The sequence below is a fragment of the Coturnix japonica genome, chromosome 1 (genome assembly GCF_001577835.2).
Source record: "Coturnix japonica isolate 7356 chromosome 1, Coturnix japonica 2.1, whole genome shotgun sequence".
NCBI classification, from domain to species: Eukaryota; Metazoa; Chordata; class Aves; order Galliformes; family Phasianidae; genus Coturnix; species Coturnix japonica.
This window is the reverse complement of record NC_029516.1, coordinates 67,248,886-67,273,013: the sequence shown is the minus strand read 5'-3', so window position 1 is coordinate 67,273,013 and position 24,128 is coordinate 67,248,886. Positions and strand designations below refer to the sequence as shown.

General features: G+C 40.9%; 1 long non-coding RNA gene across 5 annotated transcripts in view; it reads left to right on the top strand.

Annotated features, from left to right (window-relative positions):
• The window catches only part of LOC107318044, a 52,416-nt gene extending 28,948 nt beyond the window's left edge, over positions 1-23,468 (top strand). For 3 of the 5 annotated variants that reach the window (XR_004308440.1, XR_004308435.1, XR_004308441.1), the window contains exons 2-3: positions 1,320-1,476; positions 1,871-2,058. This is a non-coding gene — a long non-coding RNA (uncharacterized LOC107318044). Of the gene's footprint in view, positions 1-1,319; positions 1,510-1,870; positions 2,059-23,147 lie in introns of those variants that run through there. The other 2 variants (XR_004308436.1, XR_004308437.1) reach the window with 2 other exon arrangements.
• Positions 23,469-24,128: the final 660 nt, after the last annotated feature.

Below are 24,128 nucleotides of genomic sequence, written 5' to 3'. Positions count from 1 at the left end.
AAAATATTTCACCTGGATCATCTTCTGCCATGATTTTTTCCTACCCACCAGACACCTCCAGCTCCAGCAGAAGACTGAGTAGTACCACATTCCAGCCTCTTCACAGGGAAACGATGTGTTTGTATGTCTGTGTGTGTGTTCATGGGATCTGCTGGTTTAATGTTTTCCTTTCCCAGAGGATATATTTCACAACAAGATAAAGGGGGCAGCATGGAAAACAAACTTACTTCCCCCCCACACACCACCTTCTCTGTTGTGAAACAAGCTGCACTACCCAAGTCTTTTTGAAAGTAATTGGTTGTCTTAGCAGCTGTAATATGTTCTCCTTGAAGTACCTCTGCTACAGCAGAGGGGAAGTGAGGAACATCTCATACCATAGTATTTACAGGGAATTACTTTTTAGTAAATTCAGAGATTTTGTGATATTTTGGTTAATATCATATGCTTTCTTTAGTAGTTCTGCAAAATCTACTAGTTAGATTTGTACAGAGTTTTATAGAGGCTATCTCTCTATACATTGTTAGCAGTATCTGCCTTGCTTTTGTTTCAGTCATGAAGGACTACAGTGGGAAGTAAAATGGTTGATGGTTTTAAGTGTATGGGTAAAGGACATAATCAGAGTGGTTCTGCATGAGTGTTGCTTGGCTTAATACTGTATGGGAAACTGTTAATCACAGCCTGAACCTCTGATTAAACCATCTGAAGAAAGTGTTGGTCAGCTGTGGGAGCACAGGTGAAGGTAATTCAGCTGTGCTCCTGGAAGGGGTGGAGCTTGGCTCCATCTCTCCTAGATTTCATTTAAGGGCTGACCACTAAGGCAGCATCTCTTTCTGGAGATCGCTCCTTTGTGGAGTTCTGGTGGCAAGCCTCAACATTTTCCATCTTGACTGAAGGCCTCAGAGTTGGTGAGTTTTTCCCACGGGTACCCTCTGGCTATCTATTTACAACTATTCTTGCATTATTCCAACTGTGTATTTGACTGTACAAATGCTAAGGCTGCTTGAGGTGCCCCCTATCAAACTGCATCCCATGCAAGCCAGCTCATGTGTTCATGCTGCAGAGGAAGCATTCTTGTAATTTTGACACCCTGGAGTATGAGCAACTGTGTGTTACATAGTCTGACAGACTTTCAGTCAGTCCCTGCTGTTTGCCTGAGGGAGCTTTTCCTCTTATCACAGTCTTCAGCCTTTGAATGTAATAGATGCAGCCCTGTGGGGAGGCTCACAGAGATGTTCAGACTGTCTGGCAGGCAAAGAACTCCACACTCAAGCTTCTCAGTGCCCTTCATTATTATTTATTTTTTTTCCATTCCTTTTCAGTTTCCTCCTCTGTGGATCTGAAAATGACTGTAGAACAAAGAGAAAAGTGGAGGTGTCAGGCTGCAGAAGGTGTTGGTTCCCCTTCTTGCAGCTTATCTACAAGCAACAGTGAAAAGCTTCCAGCTACCCCAAAAGTCTCTAGACATCTTCCTGGCAGGTAACATTCTCACTGCTGAAGTCCTGCCATCAGGTAAAGCCTAAAGGCATAGCAATTCAGAACCCACCTGAACATTTTCCTTTGCAGCCTTCTCTAGGGAACCTGTGTTTGCAGGGGAACTGTACCTGATGATCCCATCCCTATGATTTTGTGATTCTGGGAATACAGAAAGAGAAGGTCATGGAATCCTGCTTCAATTATTGTGTTTGTAAATAGTCTTCTACATTACCTCCTTGGTTTTTATATCCTAGCTGTATTGTTTCCATCTTCGAGTTAGTGAGCACTTTCAGATCTTGCAGCAGCATAATAGTAAGCAGTGGCATGGACTGGGGACCAGCAGGTACTAGACTCATTGGTTTGGTGTCTCTAATACAGCATTCTTCTACCTTTTCAGGCAGGTTCAATCCCTACCCAAAGCACTAGCTGGAGAAGAAACACACTGGGAGAGCACCTGTTAATCAAGTGTATTGCTAGTTACCCCCTTTTAAAAGTCAAGTCATACAACTGAAAAGATTTGTCTCTTGAGGGCAGATTTGTGACCTTTTCAAACTCCTCCTAAAGAGGAAATAAATGATAAATGCTTTCAAAGCTACCTGAGTCTTGCTGGAGCCATAAGAAGCACCTTGAATGCTCCCAAGTATTATGTTCCATTTCTCCTTGTCACATTCTGCATAATGTTGTTTCTGTTCTGCTACGAGTGTCTGGATCTCTCCTTGTCTAATCACTGGGCACTGGAAGGTTTTCTCTGGAGCCTGAGAACTTGATCCCTGATCGCACACATTGAACAGTGACACAGATAAATGTGTCTCCCTTTAGTCATCCTCACCCACCCCAGGAGTTCTCCTCCAACAACTTCTTAGCAAAGGATATCAGACAAAAGATACCAGGGAAATCAACAACTGAAGGAATGTGGCCCTGTGACCTAACAGCCCTTGACTGATACTCTTTATTTCAACAAAAACTTAAATTGGTTAAAAATATAGTGTACAACCTGTTTTGTCATTTCCAGACAGGACATGACTTGCAGGACTAACAGGGTCACATTTCAAAACAAATAATGGGTCTCACTTTCAAATCCGCAAGGTCACCTTATCTGTATGTATTTCTTCTGTCATCTGCCAAGCTGCCACTTTAAAAAATAATCGTGCCAGTGCCCTTATTTACTGTCTGTGTTTACAGTAATATTCAGAGGCTTAGCAAGATGGGGGTTTCCTTGTGCCAGAATTAGGAGTGGCAGCCCCCACCCTGAGGGCACAGCTGTGTCTCCATGCTTTCTGCAGATGTGGCTGGAAGCACAGAGCTGGGGATAGTCCTGAAGAGCAGGGAACTTGGCATGGTAGCAAATGCCAAAGACTTTTTGGAATGCTAGCCAAGCCCTGCAGAAGGCCCAGCCAGGTTTCTCCAGCCCACACTGCGTGGTAGGCCACGGGCAGCAGACTGGCCTCCCTCCTCTGTCTGCAGCAGGAACTGCATTCCAGGACACCACTCCCCTGGGAAGGTGATAAGCAGTGCTGACTCCCTGCAATCCTTGGACAGACACCATATCCTTCACATAGCTGCTCTTGGGCATGGGAGACAGAGAACTCCTTTGCACACTCCTCCTGCAGGCCACATGAAGTTTCATAGTCCCTTTCTTCCCAGAGAAAAATTGCAGCTCTCGTATAAAACTGATAGTATTCAGCAGCTCAAGCTGCAGCTGCTGTCTACTCTAGGCTGGATTTTGATCCCTTTAATGAAGAAATGCCAGAATGTCCATGAGAGACTCAGAATTAGGAGAGATTTCATGTGTGGAAACCTCTGTCCTACAACAATATTTTACTGAAATGTTAATTGCTATGTTGTGGTATTTTACAGCTCCACCCTTTGGAAATGATTTTCTTAGAGAAATAATGTTTAATGCCCCAGTTTTCTAGCAGCCACCCACCCCCTACTTGCAAACAAAAATTTTTCAAAATATTTTTCTTTCCTATCACACCCTTTCTAGTTTCTTTGGGTGTCAGCAGCTTCTTCGCTCTGTTGCAGCAGCACCGCTTTAGACCAGCATGCTTGGCTCCTGCTCCTCTAACGTTAGGAAGGAGCCTTGTGTTGTTATCTTCTACAAAAGTACCTGCTAGGTACTCACCTGTGACAAAAATTTCCAGCATTTCTTTAGGCAGACCTGTCTTCTCTGTTTCTAGCTGGTTAATGAATAAAGCAGTATCTCCCAGTATTTGAGAGACATTTCCAAAGAAAACAGAAAAGTGAAAGGACGTACTTGCACATCAGGAAGGTGGAGAAGGTTTCTTTCCAAGGCTGTATTTAACCCATCCTTGAGCTGAGGGAACCTTTCTGCAACCTGTAAAAGCAGACTGTTGATGACCTCACATACCCAGAGTTTTAGTTTTTACTTCTGCAAATGTGGGCGTCTTCACCACATAGCCTCTCAAACTGTTGTGTTTGCACTCATTACCAATAGAGTGTATCTTTGCAGCTTATTTTCAGATGAAATGATTTATATATGTTAAAAAAAAAAAAAAAAAGCCTTTCTAAAGCTCAGAAGGTAGCGGTCATCTCTGTAGACTGGCAATATGTAAAAAAGCATCAAGGTAAACAATCTGCATTTAATACAGGAGATTGACAGGTCTTATAAGTTCCTTCCCTCAAGGTTTCGAAGTATGAGTGAGATACATCTATTCACATCCATTCATGTACTCTTCTCTACCTTTGTTGTATTCAGTAAATTCTGCCTACAGTCATGAACAGACTGTATCTCACTGAAGGATGTACTTTGTTATCCTGGCTACTTATTGTCCAACGTCATTTTTCCTCCAGAGCTAAGAAGATGAGATCTGATTGCTTCTGCTTTAGCAGACTTCCATTATTAGAATCCCATCTCCAATCAGATGGCATTTCACAAGATATGTCTTTCTGATTTCCTATGCTGCACAAATATCACTGCTTCCTTGAGGCCATAGGAGATGTAGAATTGTCCATTCCATTTGACAGAAAACAGCTGCATGGACAACCTTCCGTTTTACAGAGATGGATAGTCAGAAGCTGCTAGCAGCTGAAGTCCAGAACTACTTTGTTACCAGTGATTTATGTGGCATCCTTATTGTCTAAAAGCCAACTGCTTCCAAAAACAGCTTAAAAAAAATAAAAAAAAAGGGGGGGGGGGAAAAGCCAGACTCTAAACTTGGTTAAGTCCATTTATCTTCCATTTATCTCGGCTGTTACTTCCAGTGTACACCAGGTAAGCAAAGATTGGATTCTAGCTCTATCTCACTCTACCTTGCCCATAAATAAGTAAATTAGAATTTGTCCNGGGGGGGGGGGGGAGCCAGACTCTAATCTTGGTTATGTCCATTTATCTTCCATTTATCTCTGCTGTTACTTCCAGTGTACACCAGGTAAGCAAAGATTGGATTCTAGCTCTATCTCACTCTACCTTGCCCATAAATAAGTAAATTAGAATTTGTCCCAGTGATGTAATGCTTTAATATAATATCCCACAACTATTTATGTCAGTGGAGTTGCTGTGAGAGCAGACAGAGCCAGGATTAGCTACTTCCCTTGCTTCTCACACAGGAAAAATTAAAATGCTATTCTCAGTCATCATCTCAGTGTTCTTAACATTCTGCTCCAGACAGCTGCTTGATTTTTGTTCCCAATGTGCATTATGGGCAAGATACAGTACAGTACAGCCTTCCCATTTATTCTGAAAAACCCAAGAATGAAACAGTGCAGATAATGGTCATGCTATGTAGTAATGTATATTTTCAACTAAAAAGTCCTAGAATTACAAGGCAGGAGGAGTTTGTCACTCTTGGCTAGGGAACCTCTAGAGGAATGGCTTTTCAGACAGAAACATCTTAAAGGCAGTTGCTACAAATCTGGATGGTAACTAGCAACACAGTTATATGGCCAAACTAAGGGCTATGTACACTTAGCACATTAAACAAACATTTAACCACCTACTGCTATAGATATAAATACATAAACACGTTATAGTAGAAGGAAAAAGTAGCTTATAGTTGATGGAAACTTAAAGCTTGCTTCTAGGTTGTGCTGACTGCCTTTTGGGAACAGATGAATGCCTTCAGTTTCTATCTATGTCTATGGGAACAGAAATGCATACCCACTAGGCAGCATCTATATAGCACCTGCACATAAAGGTCCTTAGTTTAATATCAACATTAACAACAGGGAGCTGGCGGAGGTAATTGCTGAGCTGCTCTCCGCCACCTACCAGCACTCCTGGTTAACTGGAGAGGTCCCAGAGGATTGGAGGCTTGCCGATATGATTCTGTCTAAGTTTCAATAGGGCCAGGTGTTGGGTCCTGCATTTTGGTCACAGCAACCCCAGGCAACCCTACAGGCTTGGGGAGGTGTGGCTGGAAAGCTGCCTGATGGAAAGGGACCTTGGTGTGCTGATGGACAGTCAGCTGAGTATGAGCCAGCAGTGTGCCCATGTGGCCAAGAAGGCCAGTGGCATCTTGGCTTGTATCAGGAATGGTGTGGTGAGCAGGACTAGGGAAGTCATCCTGCCCTCTGCTCTGCATTGCTACTGCCTCACCTGGAGCACTGGGTGCACTTCTGGGCAATGCAGAACATAAAGAACATTGAGGTACTTGGAGCAGGTCCAGAGAAGGGCAACAAGCCTTGTGAAGTGCTTGGAGAATATTCCCTACGAGGAGAGACTGAAGGAACTGAGGCTGTTTAGTCTGGAGGAAAGGAAGCTGAGCGGAGACCTTATTGTTCTCTTTCAATATCTGAAAGGTGCTTACAGTGAGAGAAAGGATGGTCTTTTCTCACTGGTGGCAGGTGACAGGACAAGGGACAAATGGCCTCAGGTTGCCAGGGGAGATTTAGGTTGGATATCAGGAAACACTTCTTTACAGACAGGGTAGTTAAGCACGGGAATAGGCTCCCCAGGGAGGTAGTTGAGTCACTATCTCTGGACGTGTTGATACCACTTGGATTTTGTGCTCAGGGACATGATTTAAAGGAGGGTTGTTATAGTTAGGGTAGTATGGTTAGGTTGCTGTTGGGCTTGATCTTTAAGGTCTTTTTCAACCTGAGTGATTCTATGATTCTGTCATACCACATATTACAGATATTTGAAATTCAGAGCTCATTTTTCTTTCTATTTTCACTTTTATAAGAATAACTCTTATCCCAAGCTCATTCTCCTTTGAAAACTTCAAAATTTGTAGTGTAGTGGCACTATAGCCTCCTTACACCAAGCAGTCACTAGTTTGAGTATTTTTGTCAAACCCACTAAAAAAATTTTGTCTTGACAAGTGTTGATTTCTGGCTGTGACAGTAAATCCCCTTCTATATGGAAGATGGCCTTAATTCCAAGAAGATAGACTATTTTTTTTTCAATATTCTGATGATACATAACTGAAATCCAAATACTGATAAAATCCTTAGCCTGATTTTCTTTATGTGTTGTGTAGTTTTCGTTTCCAATTCAAATGTGTTGCCTCAAAAAATATTCATCTAATTGTAATTCATTTTCCCATTCTTTTTGTTAATTTTTCTGCCATGTGTTTTCTGACAGTAAAAGCAGTTCAGTCCAGCATTTCTTATAGAAGTTTTTATTATGATTGCAGAGAAAAGTATGAAGTAGTTTTCAAACTCATTGTGAACCTACTTAAGAACACTGGGAGCAGAGAGAGAAATGCATTATGAGTGCAGGTGTTGAAGAGACACTAGTAGGAAAGTGTCTTAGAGATAGGAAGTTTGGAAAGAGAGCTTATGAGGTTATTTAATACAATCTCCTGCTCAAAGAAGGGTCAGCTGCTATGAGTCACATCATGATGTTTGGGTCTTTATCCACTTGGTTCACAGAATGACAGAATGATTAAGATTGGAAAGGACTCTTGGAGTTCATCTACTCCAGTCCCCTGGTCTGGTAGTCCCTTAAGCATGTTGCCCAAAACCATGTCTAAATGGCTTTTGAAAATCTCCAAGGAGGAGACTCCATAATCCCTCTGGGGCAGCTTGTGCAAGAACTCCATCAATGGCACGGTAAACATGTTCTTCCTGATATTCTGAAGAAACTTCTTGTATTCCAGCTTGTGCTTATTCCCTCTTGTCCTACCACTAAAAATAGCACGGCTCATCCTCTTTTCACCCACTCTACATATCTACACTCATTGATAAGATCCCGAGCCTTCTCTTCTCCAGGCTAAACAGAATCACAGAATTGTAGGAGTTGGAAGGGACTTCTAGGGACGATTGAGTCCAACTGCCCTGCTAAAGCAGGTTCTCTACAGTAGGTTGCATGATAAAGTTTCCAGATGGGTCTTGAATACCTCCAGAGAAGACGACTCCACAATCTCTCTGAGCAGCCTGCTGCAGTGCACTGTCAGTCTCACAGTAAAGAAGGTCTTTCTTGTGTTTATATGGAACTTCCTGCATTCCTGTTTCTGCTCATTGCCCATTGTTCTTCTATTGCTGCATGCCACTGAAAAGAGTCTTGCCCTAGCACAGTTGCATCTACCTCAGCATCTTCTCACAGGAAAGATGTTTCAGTTCATTATCATCCTGGTAGCTCTTTGCTGAACTCTTTCCATTATGCCCATGTTAAGGTCTTGAAAAACTCCCCAGGTGGAGAATGCACAACCTTTTCTGGGCAACTTGTTCCAAATGTTTATTGACCTCATGGTGAAAATGTTATTCCTATAACCAATGATAATCACTCTTGTTTTAATTATGTTCCTTGTCTATTTTTTTCTCCTGCCTTTGCACCACTGTGAAAAGCGTGACTCCATCTGTTCAATAACCAGAGCCTTTACATCTCAAAGCTGAACAATCCCCATTCACTGCACCTCTGCATAGGGTACGTGCTATAGCCTCCTTATCATCTTGGTGTCACTCCACTGAACTCCCTCCACTATGTTGGCATCTTAGCTACTTGACTGTCCTTGTTATGGTTTAATGAATACTGACTAGAGAGAAAAAAACACTTCTTCAATACAGTTATTCTGCAAATACTGTCCAGGATACTGCTTACTGTCTTGCCAGGGTACACTGCTGCTTTGTGTTTAGCTTGCTGCCTACATAGATAACAAGGTCATTTTCAGCAGAGCTTCTCTCAGACCAGCCAGTTCTAAGCCTACACTGTTGATAGAGGTTATTCTTTCCCACGTGCGAGATTTTGCAGTTGTTCTCGATGCATTTTGTAAACCTTATTCCATTCTACAGTCTGCCTAGGTCTCTTTGAATGGCCTGACCTACAGCTTATTTGGTGATCCTCCCAGCATGATGTCATCTGAAAACTTTTAACCACTCCATCACTCCCTCCGTGTCATTGATAGAGACATTAAACAGGACTGGACCTACACAGATAGATACCTACAGAGTTTGTTTTACACCTCCGGGTAGAATGACACCCCTTAAACATTACACTGTGAGCCCTTTCATTCAACCAGCTTTTTATCCATCTAGATCATAACATCATAACACTGCATACAAGAATATTTTAGGAGACATAGTCAAAAGCCTTGCTCAAGTAGAGGTAGATGCCCCTCTTTCACGTACAAGCTAGTGAAAAGGTTTTCAGTTTGGTTAAGCAACATTCACCTTTGGTAAACCAAAGCCTAACAGCTCATTCATCTTCACATACCCACAAATGTGTTAGGAAAAGGACTATTCCTAAACAATAAATGTGCCATTTCTTGTGCATGTGCATGATTTGCCATATTCCTTCTGGAAAATATGCAGATTATCAGAAAGGACAGTTAAGGGCAGAGCTGTTTTTACCTAGCTTTCTTTGAATTTTAATCTTGTCACAGCTCAGTAGTAAGGCTCCAGGCAGACCAAAATGACCTATCCAACACAACTGTGATGTATGCACACTTTTAAACACATTATCTTGTCCCACCATTCTCTTTGTTGGACATAGATCTGCACTTGAGGCTTTTACAGTGTTGCCTGGCATTGTCCTGACTGTCATCTTCCTGAAGTCCACAGTTTTCCATGACAGCTAGATTTATCTGAGATAATGATGGGGAATACCTAGAAGCTCATGATCTATGCTAAACAACTTTGCTGTACACAGAGCTAAATGTGTACGTACTCAGTATGTGTAGTTAGTCTCTCTCTGGTGATCACTTTTGTGTTCCTTTTACTACCTCAAATATGAAACTAGAGAACAGAAAAGGCCAGATAGCAAGTACTACTGAAAATAACTTACAGTTTTGTGGATTATCCGTATATGAAGGATACATCCAGAATTACACATGGAAAAGGGAATAATTGTTTGAGAAGAGCTTTGAGTGAATCCCTATGTATTGTTAAACTCAATATATATATCCATTTTATTCACAGTTGGACAAGTGACATTCAAATATTTATGATATTTACAGGACAAAAACAGTGATGTTTTGTGAAAAATTAGATTCCTTCTGAAATCTGACAGTATTTACTTTGTTTTGTGTTTTTTCTCATATTGTTACTTGATTGTGAGCTGCCCAAGTTTTTGTTAGAAAAAGATGTTCTTTGCTTCTTGAGTTCAAAGTGAGTCCACGCCTCTCTCACACCACCTTCAATTCACCACCCCATGCCATTGCCCTCTAAACCAGCACTTCAGAGTTGAATGGCTCTCTTGGCAGATTTCTGTGCTTCATTTCTATAAGTGTTCAGCAGCCAACTGGCCTGCAAGTAGCAGCAAAAAATAGTTGAAGAAAGCACCGAAAAGTTTGGATGACTATCTGAATGCTAGCTGCTTCCATTAGTAATAATGCATTGTTCTGTGAGAGAGCTAGTGCTAATGACCTCTGTTCAGGAAAGCATTTAAACAAAGGCTTAACTCTGTCCCTGTTCAGGTTGGCATTTGTGTCTTAGTTTAAGTGCTGTGCTGAATAGACCTTTTTTTTTTTTTTTTTCTCCTCAAATCACCACCAAATTCAGCTCATCATCGCTAAAGGACAGATGCATTCTTGCTCACTTTCTGACAAATGTGCAAAAACATATAGTTAATATTTAACATTGAAGGGGTGGAAGTCTAAGGTGGAAGAGGAATTTCCTGTCTTCCTATCAACCCACATCTACCTACCATGTGTTCCCTGACTCTCAAGTGCTGCTCACCTCATGGATGGGTGGTGGAAGTCACTATAACGCTCCACAATGTGAACCAAGAGGATGTGTCACCCCACCTTGGTTTAATGGAGAGCACCTTGTTGTAAATGCATTTTTTGCATGCCTAGAAGGCAAAAAATTCCCTTTGGAAAAAATGCTGTAAGAATTGGGGGAGAAAGAGATAGAAAATAAATACAGTAATTTGCAGAATTAACAGTACTTGCAAATTAAATACTGTTTGTTTTCAGCACAAACAGCAGAGGAGGGAAACAGGAAGATTAATTAAAAGTTTTCTGGGTGGTAAACATGAGGACTAGAATCTACAGAGCTGATCTCAGTGACACTGGAAAAATATTATCCTAATGTTTTTAGCCTTGGTATAAATCAGAAGGATCTCTGTCACTAAGATGCTAGAACTAAATTACAAGGAAGTTGGATGTTCTCCTTTAATTTCATTGAGATCATCCTTTAACATGGGAAAGAAGAAGGGGAATAAGGGAAAGTATTCTTAAGGTCACTGAAAATGAGGTGTTAGAAGAGCTTTGTTATCTGCTGCAGGGAGCTTAGAAAAATGAAATCAACATCAAAATCTAACATTGGGCTATAACAAGGATTTCACTGCATTTGGTGTATTTCACAAGATTAAACTATATAAAAATATGGGCTGCTTTTTCACTCGATACAGGGTGCAGCTTGCAAACAGTAAGTAATTTCTGGTTGCACTTTCTCATATATGATCTAGTAGCCTTATTTTATCTTTTGTATCATAAGCATGTATTTCTTATTATAGATGTATTACTACAAATAGGTGGTGAATAGACCTTTTTTTCCCTTACCAAAAAAAAAAAAAAAAAAAAAAAGGAATTGTTATTAGATTTAATGATATGATAAGCTTTAAAGTTCCCCTGGGAAGCTACTGCAGCCATACTGATTTACATAAGCATTTTCCTACACATAATACAGCATGCAAGCTCTCTGATCCTATTATTCATTAGAAAATTAATGATATCTCTTAAATGTGAAAGCAGACCAGTTCTGCAGAGAATGATGGAAATTGGCTAGTTCTCGATGTGGTAGTCATTTTCAATTTACAGGCTTGAAAAAAAGATGCTTTTAAGCAAATAAAAGGGTGCTGACATCAAACAGATACTTGTCCTGCTGCCAGGGAACAAGACGCCATTTAAGGCAGGAAGGTGGGACTTGAGTGATGTGAATAGGAAGAAAAGAAAACAAGCCAGTCAGAGTTAAGGAGCTCTATCCCATTCATAAAAAATGTCTAGGCTCATTTCCTCATTGCCAGAGGTCTTTTTTTTTTTTTCTTTCTTTTTTTTTTTTTTCCCTTAAATTTTAAAGCCTGCGCTCTGTTTCTGCCCATAATAAGTAGCAACCTGTTGCTAGAAAAAGTGCAGGCTATGGATTTTTTTGGTGCATTTCCCTAAGCTAAGTAAATTGTTACATTCCACAGATCAAGAGACAGTGTTAATAAGCCCCTTGAAATTTTATTGATAACTGTATCCTGAAATTGAGTTTGTCTGAGATTGTTGTGGAGCAAACTGACATATGCACACATGGGGTGTGAACACTTCTAATCAAAGGTGGCATGAGTTGCCTTGTGACCAACCAGAATAAGATATGATTTTTATACTGGCACTATTTGGATGATAGGACAAGGAATTAGGAAAGGCTAGTCTGAGATATAACTAACAAACAGGATGGTTGTGTCACTGCAGTGACATATCAGAGCAAATTGCAGTGGTAAGAGATTTTGCTGTATGGTATGTCCAAGTAGAACACCTCTATTTTCATCTCTTAAAGAAAGATTGATGAAAACTGTGTCTGCTGTTTGTTGAAGCAGATTCAGTTTTGCTCTGGTGAGGCTGCCCCTGTTGTGTTCAGTTTTGGGTAAGAGAAACATTGAGGTCCTGGAGCACATCCAGAGAAGAGCAACAGAGCTGTTGAGGGATCTGGAGCACAAGTCTTATGAGGAATGGTTGAGGAAACTGGGATTGTTTTGTCTTGAGAAGAGGAGGCTCAAGGGAGACCTTATTGCTCTCTACAACTACTTGAAAGAGGTTGTGGCAAGGTGGGGATTGGCCTCTTCTCCCAAGTAACTGGAGATAGGATAAGAGGGAATGGCCTCAAGTTGTGTCAGAGGAGATTCAGGTTGGATGTTAGGAAAAAAAATTTCTCTAGAATAGTGGTCAGACACTGAAATGGGCTACCCAGGGAGGTAATTAAGTCACCATCCCTTGAGATGTTCAAGAAATGTTTCAGTGTTGTACTAAGAGTCATGGTTTAAAGGGGAAATATTGGTGGTAGATGGATGGATGAAATGGATGATCTTAGAGGTCTTTTTCAACCTTGATGATTCTATAACACTATGATTATATTATTTGTGCAATTTGCATACTCTTCCAGTAGGGCACCAGAAGTCTACCACAGGAGTGAGCATCCCACAAGGCTTCTAACCAGGACAGAAATAGTACTGTTGTTGCACTGATGTTTTGACTATATTCAGTGATATATTCAACAAATACAGAACGCAAAATAATAATAATAATAATAGTAATCATCATCATCATCATCATCATCATCATCATCATCATCATCATCATCATCATCATCATCATCATCATCATCATCCAGTTATAACTGTCACCCGATTATTTTATCAGATAATTTTGCTCTGGAGGTTTAATGAATATATGTTTGGGTTTTAGACTAAAATCTCTGTTGAGTTTTTATTAATAATGTGCTAAAATATCAAGATGTGTTTGGGGAGAGAAAGAAAGATTTTCATTCTGGAAGGAAAGAAAAACATCCTCTGTTCTCATATGATTCTCCTGCTGCAGAACTTTTACACTGAACCCCTCATATCTTGCACCAGAAACTTCTGTACATTAAATAAAATTATCTTAGCCACAGGATAAGTCTGTGCAGCCCCAACTCTATCTTCTTAGTACAGTATGGTGAACATATATAAATATTTGGAAAGGGTTTATTGTTTGGAAAAACAAAGGAAGTGTTCCACTCAAAGCAGCATTTGTGTCCTCACAGACCTTTCTGAAACTGTTGGCTACCAGAATGGAACAATTAAAAATACTTTAAAAGTAGAGTAGTGAAACCCTTCTATTCATGGCATGAACCTGCCCCTGCTGCAAAGATCTCATAGCTGAAAAATAGATGCAGAGAGCCCAGTAGGCTAATTAAAAGTTGAGGATGGCTTCAAGTGGAATATTACAGGTAAGGATGCTCCTTGCCAACAGTATCCTGGGCTGCATCAAAAGAGGCATGATTGGTGATCGTGAGGTGATTGTCCCCCTCTACTCTGCCCTTGTTAGGCCTCATCTGGAGTACTGTGTCCAAGACTGAGGCCTACAGTACAAAAAGGGTACAGAGCTGTTGGATCAGGTCCAGAGGATGGCCATGAAGATGATCAGAGGTCTGGAGCATCTCTCCTATGAGGAAAGACTGAGTGGGCAGCCTGATCCAGTGTTTGGCAATCCTTCCCATAACAGGGGGGTTGGAACTAGATGAGCTTTAAATTCCTCTCCAACCTAAGCCATTCTATGATTCTATGACTTCACTCTGTTCCTTCTAGATTTGGCAGTTATGCAAGAAGCTAAAGCCAAAGTAGTTCTTATTAACACTAATATCATTTCTTAACAGTTGATCTACTAAACACAGACAACAAATATTTTTTGGGCAACAATCATCCAAATGAGGATGGAAATTTGAAGGTAATGGGTAGGTTTCTCATCAAGCCACCAACTTCACTTTGAGGACTGGTATTACCTTGTGTTAGCTCTTGTGAAGACATTTTCTTATGAAGGCAGTAAACTCTTGTCTCTTTGTCAATAAGCAAGCCACAGGCAGACATTGCAACAGGACAAATGTAGAGCATAAAACCTCTAGTTCACTGCCCAGGCTTGGAGTCTGGATGATAGTGTTCTGCTGTGGGCTAAATTTTTAAGATGGGTGCCTAAATCTACACTTCTGCTTCTAAGAGCAGGTACTTAAGAATCTTAAAACAGGACTGCATAATTGCCCTTTGGAAAGCAGTTTTTAAACTGCAGCTGACACTTGGGAATTCCAAGTGGCTGATCAAACTGAATAGAAAACTGTAGCTGTAAAGAATGAGCCACCAGACGATACTGAAAAGACTTGTTTATTATGACAAGAAAAGCCAGTAGCACTTTTCCCATGAACACCCTTCAGCACTATGATTTCCCCAGTACAAATTCCAATGAAGACAAGAATTTCATCCACTAGCCCACATCTGGATGTTGATCTGTACTGCAGTTTGTTTTGCATTTTTATTAGACTTAACTTGTTGGTTGGATTTTAAGAGGCAGCTTGTATATTCAGGAGACTATAAACTACAAAACTCAGATTCTGGGGGAAGAGGAGGGAGAGCAAAAATTACCGGAAATTGAGTTTTAGAAAAAGATGGTGTAGATATTGATTGAACAAAGCAGAAATATTGTCATATGAAGTACACTGAAATGGGAGAAAACTCAGGATGTGGAAGTGCATTTTCAATGTGTGTGTGTCACAGAATTATTCTGTCAAGGTAGTCATACCTGTGATGTGCGCCTAGTATCAGCAGAGTAATATTCACACAAAGGAAATAAGTTGATCTATATAGTTAAAGCTGAAGAGTTAAGTCCTAAAGCAGTAAAATCTAATGCCAGTTTTGTTATCACTATTCCTGGTGTGACCACTGCTTTAAGAAGTGTCTTGCCTTTAGTCTTGATCTAAAAGCAAGTTTGAGCCTTTGGATTTGTCATACTTAATTGATAACAGCACAAAGCTAAACAGCAACAGCATACAATACCTTATCTGGCATAGACCCTGCTTATCCAAAATTAAGCACTCAACCACTTCCAGTGTATTTGAACAGACACAGTGACATGACACAATGCTTGTCTTGGTGTTCTGTGGATGTAGCATTCATGGTCTGATACTGTAAGTCTTGAAGTTCATTGTAATGTCAAACTACATCCAGAGATATAAAGTTTCAGATAGGCTGAATGAATTAGATAAATGTATCTTTCAGAATAGGTATGTCTAAGACAAGTCAGAGCAGTAAAGTACTCTAGAAGCCCACATTTGTCTCCACTGACTACAAAGTGAGATTACACAGCTAGTTCATGTGGAAATGCCTAGATAGAGGCAACATAACTGCCTTTATTACTGTCATTAGTCAGCTACACCACATATCTAGACTCACCTGAATACTTAAAGGTAGGTAACAAAGGTACAAAGTATCTGATACAATGGCCATTGCCTGCTGCAGATACTAGAAATTAAATGTAAACTAGATCTGAAGCTCATCTTAGAAAACAGAGAAAGCAGACCAAATTTATGGTTTTCTCTGGTTCTATGCATGAGGTGATCTGGAAAAGGTGCCTCACAGGTTTTCTTCTCCTCTTCTCTGCAAACCAAGTTCCATACAATGTTTTTATTCCAGCAGACACTATAATATTCATTTAGACAATATTAAATAAACGTGTTCCATTTAGGTGTATAGTATAGTATAGTATAGTATAGTATAGTATAGTATAGTATAGTATAGTATAGTATAGTATAGTAATACTGCATAGAAAGGTGATTACTCATTAGTTAAGTAGCCATTAAACAAATGCATATGTTCACAAGTACACAACAATGGGAGAATACTAAATACGGTGCAAAGGTATTTTTACCTTACTCACATGAGTCTGATGCTCTTCAGCTTGTTCATTTGTAGAACTCAGTGATAACAACAGCAGTAATTTAAAGAAATAAAAAGCAGAAATAAATGCTTACATTTGATCCTTCAATGTTCATGTAACATCAAAATATATTTTTACAATTTTTCTGTTTCACAAAACATTTTTTGTTTGTCGGATAGGTAGGAGATAAATCAAATAAATACATAAATACATCTCAAATGATGGATGTTATGGGTTTTACCAACGGTTCTTCTAAGACAATATGGAAAGACAGAAACATAAACCTCTCCCTTTATTCCCATCACATGCTGTTTTCACAGATTTTGAAGACTAATTCTATCAGGCGAGCCTCAGAGAAGATGTTGGAGGTTCTTGGAACCTACTGTTAGTGAAAATCTGTGTGAGTTCTGTGCCTAGAGGATTTCAATGACATCAGACTCCCAACTATTCATGCAGAAGAGGTCACTCACAGGGATGGAATTGAGCTTCTCACAAAGAATTGTGTGACAGTTCTGCAAATCTCTTTTTTCTACCAGGCCTTCTGGGACCCCTTCATGAGGCCATTTGAGTACAGGTTAGGGGCTGACCTGCTGGAAAGGAACTCTGCAGAAGAGGACCTAGATGCCCAGGTGGACAAGTTGACAGTGTGCCAGCAGTGTGCCCTTGTGGCCAAGAATAGCAATGGTACTCTGGGGCACATTAAAAAGTGTGGCCAGGATGCCAAAAGAATTTCTCCTCTTTCTCTACACTGCTCTGGTGAGGCTATATCTAGAATACTGCTTCCAGTTCTGTGCTTCTCTATTCAAAGAGGAAAAGAGAGTCCAGCAGAGTGCCATAAAGATTATTAAGGGCCTGGAGCATCTCCTGTGCAAGGAAAGGCTGAGAGACCTCGAACTGTTTAGCATGGAGAAGACTGAGCAGGTATCCTATCACTAAAAAGTGATAGGATAAAAAATTATTAGAAAAATAAATATCCAAAATGCAGGAGTCAAATGGTTGCAGCTAGGATCTCTTCAGAAGCATGCAGCAGCAGGACGAGGGACAAGAGGTATAACCTGGAACACAGGAAGTTCCATACAAATATGAGAAAGATCATCTTTACTGTGATGGTGAAAGAGTATTGAAACAACCTGCCCAGAGAGGTTGTGGTCTCCTTCTCTGGAGATATTCAGAACCCACCTGGACACTTTCATGTGCAGCCTGCTGTAAGGAACCTGTTATAGCAGGGGGTTGGAATAAATGACCTCTAGAGGTCCCTTCCAACTCCTGTGATTCTGTGATCCTGTGATTTTATACTTCAGAAATTTCCCTTTCTTTGCAAACTCTTGCTTTTTGAATGCCACAGCTCACTCCACCTGAGTCCTCTTTTCCTTGAGAGTCAAGAGACTTCACAGCTCCAAGTCTGCTAATTAGAACCACACAACAGCAGATCTCTGCACCAGAGCAAAGTGCAGGTTATAAAAAAGCAAGACAGCAGCAGAGCATGCCCTGGTGCTGGCACTTTACAAAAAATTAATTATACCCCTGAAGTGCACAATGACGAAACACACTGTCTTTCAAAAGGGCCATCTACATAGCACTGTATCAGGCCATATAGAGTTAATCAAACCAACTTGCAAGGCTACTAAAGCAATCTACCTGCCATAGTGTAGTGCTCTGTCTGAGTTAATGCAACCTTCATATCGAAGAAATTCAGTCCTCTGAGCAGAACCAGTGAGACTCAAGAGGAGGGTAAGGCATATCATCTGTACCAAGCCTGACACACATGCTAACTTATTTAAATTGTGGGATTTGTATGCACATCACTGTATCTTGTGGTTGTAGCCTTTCTGAGAGTTGTACCTCAGTGCAAAGAATACTGGGGCATCCTCACCACCCATGCACTTGGGCACAGATGCTGACAAATGGAATCATAGAAGAATAGTATTGCTCGTGGTTGGAGAAGACCATATTCAAGGATGGTTACTCTGCCACTTCCCTGGGGAGCATATTCCAGTGCTTAACAACACTGCCTCTAAAGAAGCATTTCCTGATATCCAACCTAAACCTCCCCTGGTGCAGCTTGAGGCCGTTTCCCCTTGTCACCTGTCACCAGTGAGAAGAGACCAACCCCACTCTTAATGCAATTACCTTTCAGGTATTTGAAGAGAACAATACGGCCTTCCTTCAGCCTTCTCTTCCCCAGACTTCAGTCTCTCCTCATAGGGCATATTCTCCAAGCACTTCACAAGCCTTGTTGCCCTTCTGTGGACCTGCTCCAGTACCTCTATGTCCTTTCTGTACTGAGGTGCCCAAAACTTTCCAGACACTCCTCCCTAAGCCTGTAGGGTTTCCTGGGGTTGTTGTGACCAAAATGCAGGACCTGACATTTAGCCCTATTGAAACTCCCTCTGTAGTGCCTTTCTCCCCTTCGACAGATCAATACTCCCTCCCAGCTTGGTGTTGTCCTCAGACTTACTGAAGGTGCATTCCATCCCCTGATCAAGATCATTCATAAAGATGCTGACTGGGAGTGGCTGCAAGCACACACTGCTGGCTCATGTCCAGCTTCTCATCCACCAGGACCCCCAAGTCCTTTTCCGCAGGGCTGCTCACAAGATCTTCCTCCACTTTGCATAAACACCTGGAATTGCTCCAGGCACAGAAGTGAGGCTCACCAGCCTGTAGTTCCCCTGGTCATCCTTTCTTTCTCTCTTAAAAATAGGAATAATGTTTCCGTGTTTCCTGTCACCAGGGATTTGACTTTGACAACCATGATTTTTCAGATATGATGGAGGGTGGTTTGGCAACCACATCAGCCATCTCACTCAGAACCCAGGGATGCATATCATCAGGCTTGATGGATTTATACACATTCAGTATCATGAGTTTCTTGGATTTGTTTAGCTGTTACAGTGGAACAGAATCTGCTCCTCTCACCCACACCTAGAGGTTCAGGATCCTGGCAGACATGGGGAGCCTGACCACCACTGAGGCAAAGCACTTATTGAGCACCTCAGGTTTTTCAATGTCTGAAGTACGACTGCATTTATTTTGTTTTCTCTACTGAAGCAGATAATAATGCCCTATTTGGGAAAGCTATTACAAGCACCATAGCAAACCTGCACTCTATGAGGTGTGTGCTATTGTAAAACTGTTTTGTTTTTTATTTCTTTTGTGTGTGTGTGTGTGTGTGTGTGCACGCACAGTTTAGCAGAGATTATTTTATTGATATGAGCTGCAACTGCAATAAAATTAGACACTGTTAGGTAATCAGTGGTGGACACTGCATAGTTAGCACTGATGGGGTTCCTTAACACCAGGGGTTCAAATTCTTGTAACAGGATGTAAGGGGTTACACCACATTTAAATTTGTTGTTTAATTCTCCCATTAAATTGATTGTTTGGGGCACATCTGAGAGCAAGAGAAGTTGCTGTGAAGTATAGTGGCCAAACTTCTATTCCTGTGACTTGCTCCTCTGAAGCTAATGAAAATACCCATATCAGTAGTAGAGTTCTGGAATCTTTCTTCCTTTTGATTAAATTAGATGAAGAGGAACATATCCTACAAGATGATATTATCCATTTTCCAAAGCCAATCACTTCCCCCTGATATTTTGCATTGGCTGAGTATTTCTGCAAGATTTCTTATCTCAGGAGCTCTTAATCAGTGGATACTGGGAACAAAGACAACAAAGAATGTGATGGTACTGATGTTTCTCACTCTGAATTAAAGTCATCCAAAAGCCTTGCTGGTGGCCTAGAGCACATTGCTGAACTGCTTATCACTCCATAAAAGAACAGAAGGCCTAAGAGCATTTGCCTCTGCTGCAATTCAATCAGGGTGCCTTGAAGCTTGAATTGCCACTATTTTGTGGGTCACTACTTCCTCCAATATTCTGTGTACTTTCTCTTCTTTTCTTTTCATTTGCTGTGTGGGCTCATGGACCTTCCTGCCAGATTTTACTTGGGAGGCCCAGAACCCTTGTTCTGCAAATCCTGACAGGACCTTGATGGATGCTAATGTCTCTCCCTTTCATATCATTTTACCAGTAAAACCTTTGATCTGTCAGCAGTCTTTATATCAATGCAGTCATATCATAAAATGGAAAATATGACCAAAATTCTTTTGTATTGACACAGAGTATCTTCCCACCCCTGATAAAAATGTAGTATTAGGGAGTTTATTCTCTCAGAGCCAGATTTGCTGTGAGATTTGGAAGAACTGGGAGACAAAATTTAATTTTATTTTTCAGATATTTAAAGGCAGTCTGGTAAAGGAACTTAAAAAGCAACAAGTACTGCCCATTATGATTTAGAGCAGCAAGGGACAGCTGGACGGACTTGACTGGCTCCAGCTCAATGAAACAGAGGCTTCTTGTGACCAGCTGCTGTGCTGCAGTATGAATGACAAGGATAATAATTGATTACTAACTGGCAGCTCAAAAGGAAGAAAGAATTAGCAAAAGTGATGAGGTGCTTTACAGCTTGGTAACTGTAAAACCAGTAGAACAATTAGGGGAAAAAGAAAGCGTTTTCACTAATTACCTTAGAGGTACAAGAACAGTGCTAGTTATTGTAAATCACATGACAGGAAAATCAGAGGGTAGATCAGTAAGTAATATGCGGCTTTGCCTACATCTAAGTCCTGCAGAACCATTCAGCAGATTCACCAGGAGCTGCTAAAACTCAATCAAAAACATCCAGCCATGCCAATTACATTGGCAGTAAAGGCAAGGTCTTTGAGCCATCAGCCATAATATCACAGTGGATTAGAAATCTCCAGCAAATGGTGCGTTGTGACAGACCAATTCTCTGCCTTTGAGTAGGTGCTCAATGGCATGCTTTCTGCCCTGAAAATAAACTCATGCCTTTTTCTTTTCCTTCTCCTCTCCTCAACTTGTAAATGGCTTTTGTTTTCATCAGCAAATGCACTGGATGCACTGTTGCTGCATCTTTTTTCAAGGGTTTTGTACTGACCTCATACTCTGGGCCATGTAAAGCCTCTGGTCACTGCCCCTTTTTCATGCAGAGTAGAACCACACTTGGGACCAGATGATGGCCAGCATGCCAATGCAAGATGTAAAGGGCCATTGCAGTCCTGTGTCTTTCTTGCTTCTTACACACAGGGGAATAATAGCCTCTGCTGACTATGCCATTTCATTAGCCCAGGAGGGAAGAAGGAGAGCATGATGGATCCTTAATTTCCTTTCCCAAGGCATCTAACAGCAGGAAGTATGTGCTGTGTCAGCTACTGACCTGTCATGGTTTTCTCCCTTCCCAGAGCAACAGGGAGACAATTCCGTCCCAGTGATAACTCAGTAGTATGTGGCTCCATTTCTGGGAGCCAAAGCACTGTGGTCTGATCAAGTTCTCCGTGAGCAGAGCTGATAAAATCAATGAGACTAATCATGGGCAAGAGTATCATTCAGCTTGAACAAAGCTGGCAGCTTCTGGTCTGACATATGGAAAATGCTCTTCTAGCTAGTTGAAGTCTCTTCAGTTCAGTCCAGCCTCATCCCTACTGCCACTCCAGAATCTGCCATCCTTCTGTTTATAAAGCAGTGGGTTTTTATGTTATATTTATGCTATATTCTATATTTTAGAAGTATATCCTATATGTAATATGTATTTGCACTGGCAAGGTCTGACACCCTCCAACTCAGTGAAAATTAATCTCTCCTACCCTTAGCCATCTAACATCTAAACAGTGTGCTCAAAGTGAGTTTTTGGCCACCTTCTGCAACCAGTGCAATGGAACCACTCCCTACAGAGGTGAATTCCTACTGCCTGTTCAAATGCCTATTATAGGATGGCCTGACTCTGGCGATGCATCACAAACCTCTTCCACTGCCTTAGGGACTTTCCTGAACAATTTGTATGAGCAGACTTCTAATTTTTTGGAGGATAAAGACATGGTAGAGACATTGTTATGCCTTGTTCAGGATCTTATGCAGACATTTGAAGCCAATGAAGTGAATATGTAGTGCACTAAGTGGACTGGACTTTGCAGCAAGAGGCATGGCTCCTTTAGCTGTCTGGCAGGGAGAGTGGTAGGATCAGGTTGGTAATGTGGCATTCCACCAAGAAAAGCTGCTGTAACAGAGGGCAGCTGAGCTGCTCTAGAGTGGACTAATTGGAGCTTTCCTTGCTCACATTGAGTAGAACATTAATGGAACAAATTTTTATTTTTTTTTTTTATTTTTTTTTTCATTTTTGATATTTTTATATCAAATAACAGGGCAAAGCCCATAATTTAATTGGTATCCATTTCCTCTAACTGCTGAAAAGGGACTGGTCTCTCCTGCATGCTTCTCGAAGGGCTGATGATTAGAAAGAAGGCCATGCAAAACTTAATGAAATGAACCCCATCTATATCATAACACTGTTGAACTAGGGAAAAAACAAACAAACAAACAACAACAACAACAACAACAACAACAAAAACAGTGCTTTCTCCCAAAGTCCCTGGTGTCTGTAGTTTTTCTGTCTGGAATGAAGAAAAAAAAGGTAATTTTGCCATTCATTCAGGAAAATAAGAAGCAATTCTGCTTTTCTTTTACTTCTCGCTTCCCGATCCGGCTGAGTGAAAGTACCATACCTCCATGCATGGGGAACAGACGAGACTCACACACCTTCTTGGTTTTAGTGGCTTATCACTTTGCCACTGAAGTTCAAGTTTTACCCGTGCAAGACCTCTGGATACAGCAGACAGGAATATCTTGGAGTTTTACTGTTCTCAATTTCCCAGACATTAGTGAAAAATTACAAAGATTAGTTGATTATAGTAACAAAGAAGCATCAAGCCAGATTGTCTTACCATGTCTAAAAACAAATATGTATGTGGTGATTTTTGGGTTTAAATTTTCGAAGAGTGCATTCTTACTATATCCCATCTTCTCCCAGCCCTCATCTGTGACCTGTCTATGTATGTACAGACCAAAGGGAGCAGAAGGTGCCATCAAGACTCACCAGAACAATAGGAATGAACCAAAACTTTTCTTGTCAAATGAACCAGAACTTTTCTCTCCTGACCAGCCTAAGACAAATCAAGGGGAATCAGACAGCTTCTCTGGAGTTTGCTAAGGTGGTCTACCGCTCCCACAAAGAGCAGAGGAAACCAAAACTGACTCAATAAGGAAAGTCAGCAAAAATATGGAGTGCAATAACACTGAGCCTACACAGGAGGGCCAAAAATGTTACTATTAAATACACATTGGCATTCAACCTTTTTGCTTGTCTTTGTGGCTTGTCTTTTACACTGCTGATGCCACTGCTGTAACACAATCACCCACTACCTTACTGTGCTCACATCCAGTGTTTGGTCTCCACAAACATTAAGCAAGCACTGATGAATATCACTGGGTGCTATTTTATCCGCATGGAGGAATTCAATGGCACACATTTGCTTCATGTACACTTGCATGTCAGATGCCATTTTGATGGACTGTCCCTCTGCTGCCACCTGTTGCTTGGCAAGAAAATGTAACGGAATACTGCCAGGAAGGTTCAACCTCAATGGACATACCACCAACATCCGTCTCTGATGTTGTGGGCCAACATAATAAAATAGGAGGCATTACTTTCAGAGCAGTCCTCATAAAATATACATTGTAAAATCTAGTTCACATATATAACCAACAAAGTATTTTAATCTTTAATATTTTTTATTCAAATAACAACAACAACAAAAAAAAAAGAGGGCCGTGTAAACATAAAACTAGTGGGATATTTGACCTTGTTTTTGTGAAACTAATCCATCAGTCTGGTTCAGTGGCAATAGCTGCAATTCTCAGTGAGTTCTCAAGTTGTTTGCCAGAGATTTTTGATGAAATTCTACTCTTCCTGTGCTTCATCCTTCAAAACAGTTTTTCACAAATGTCCACG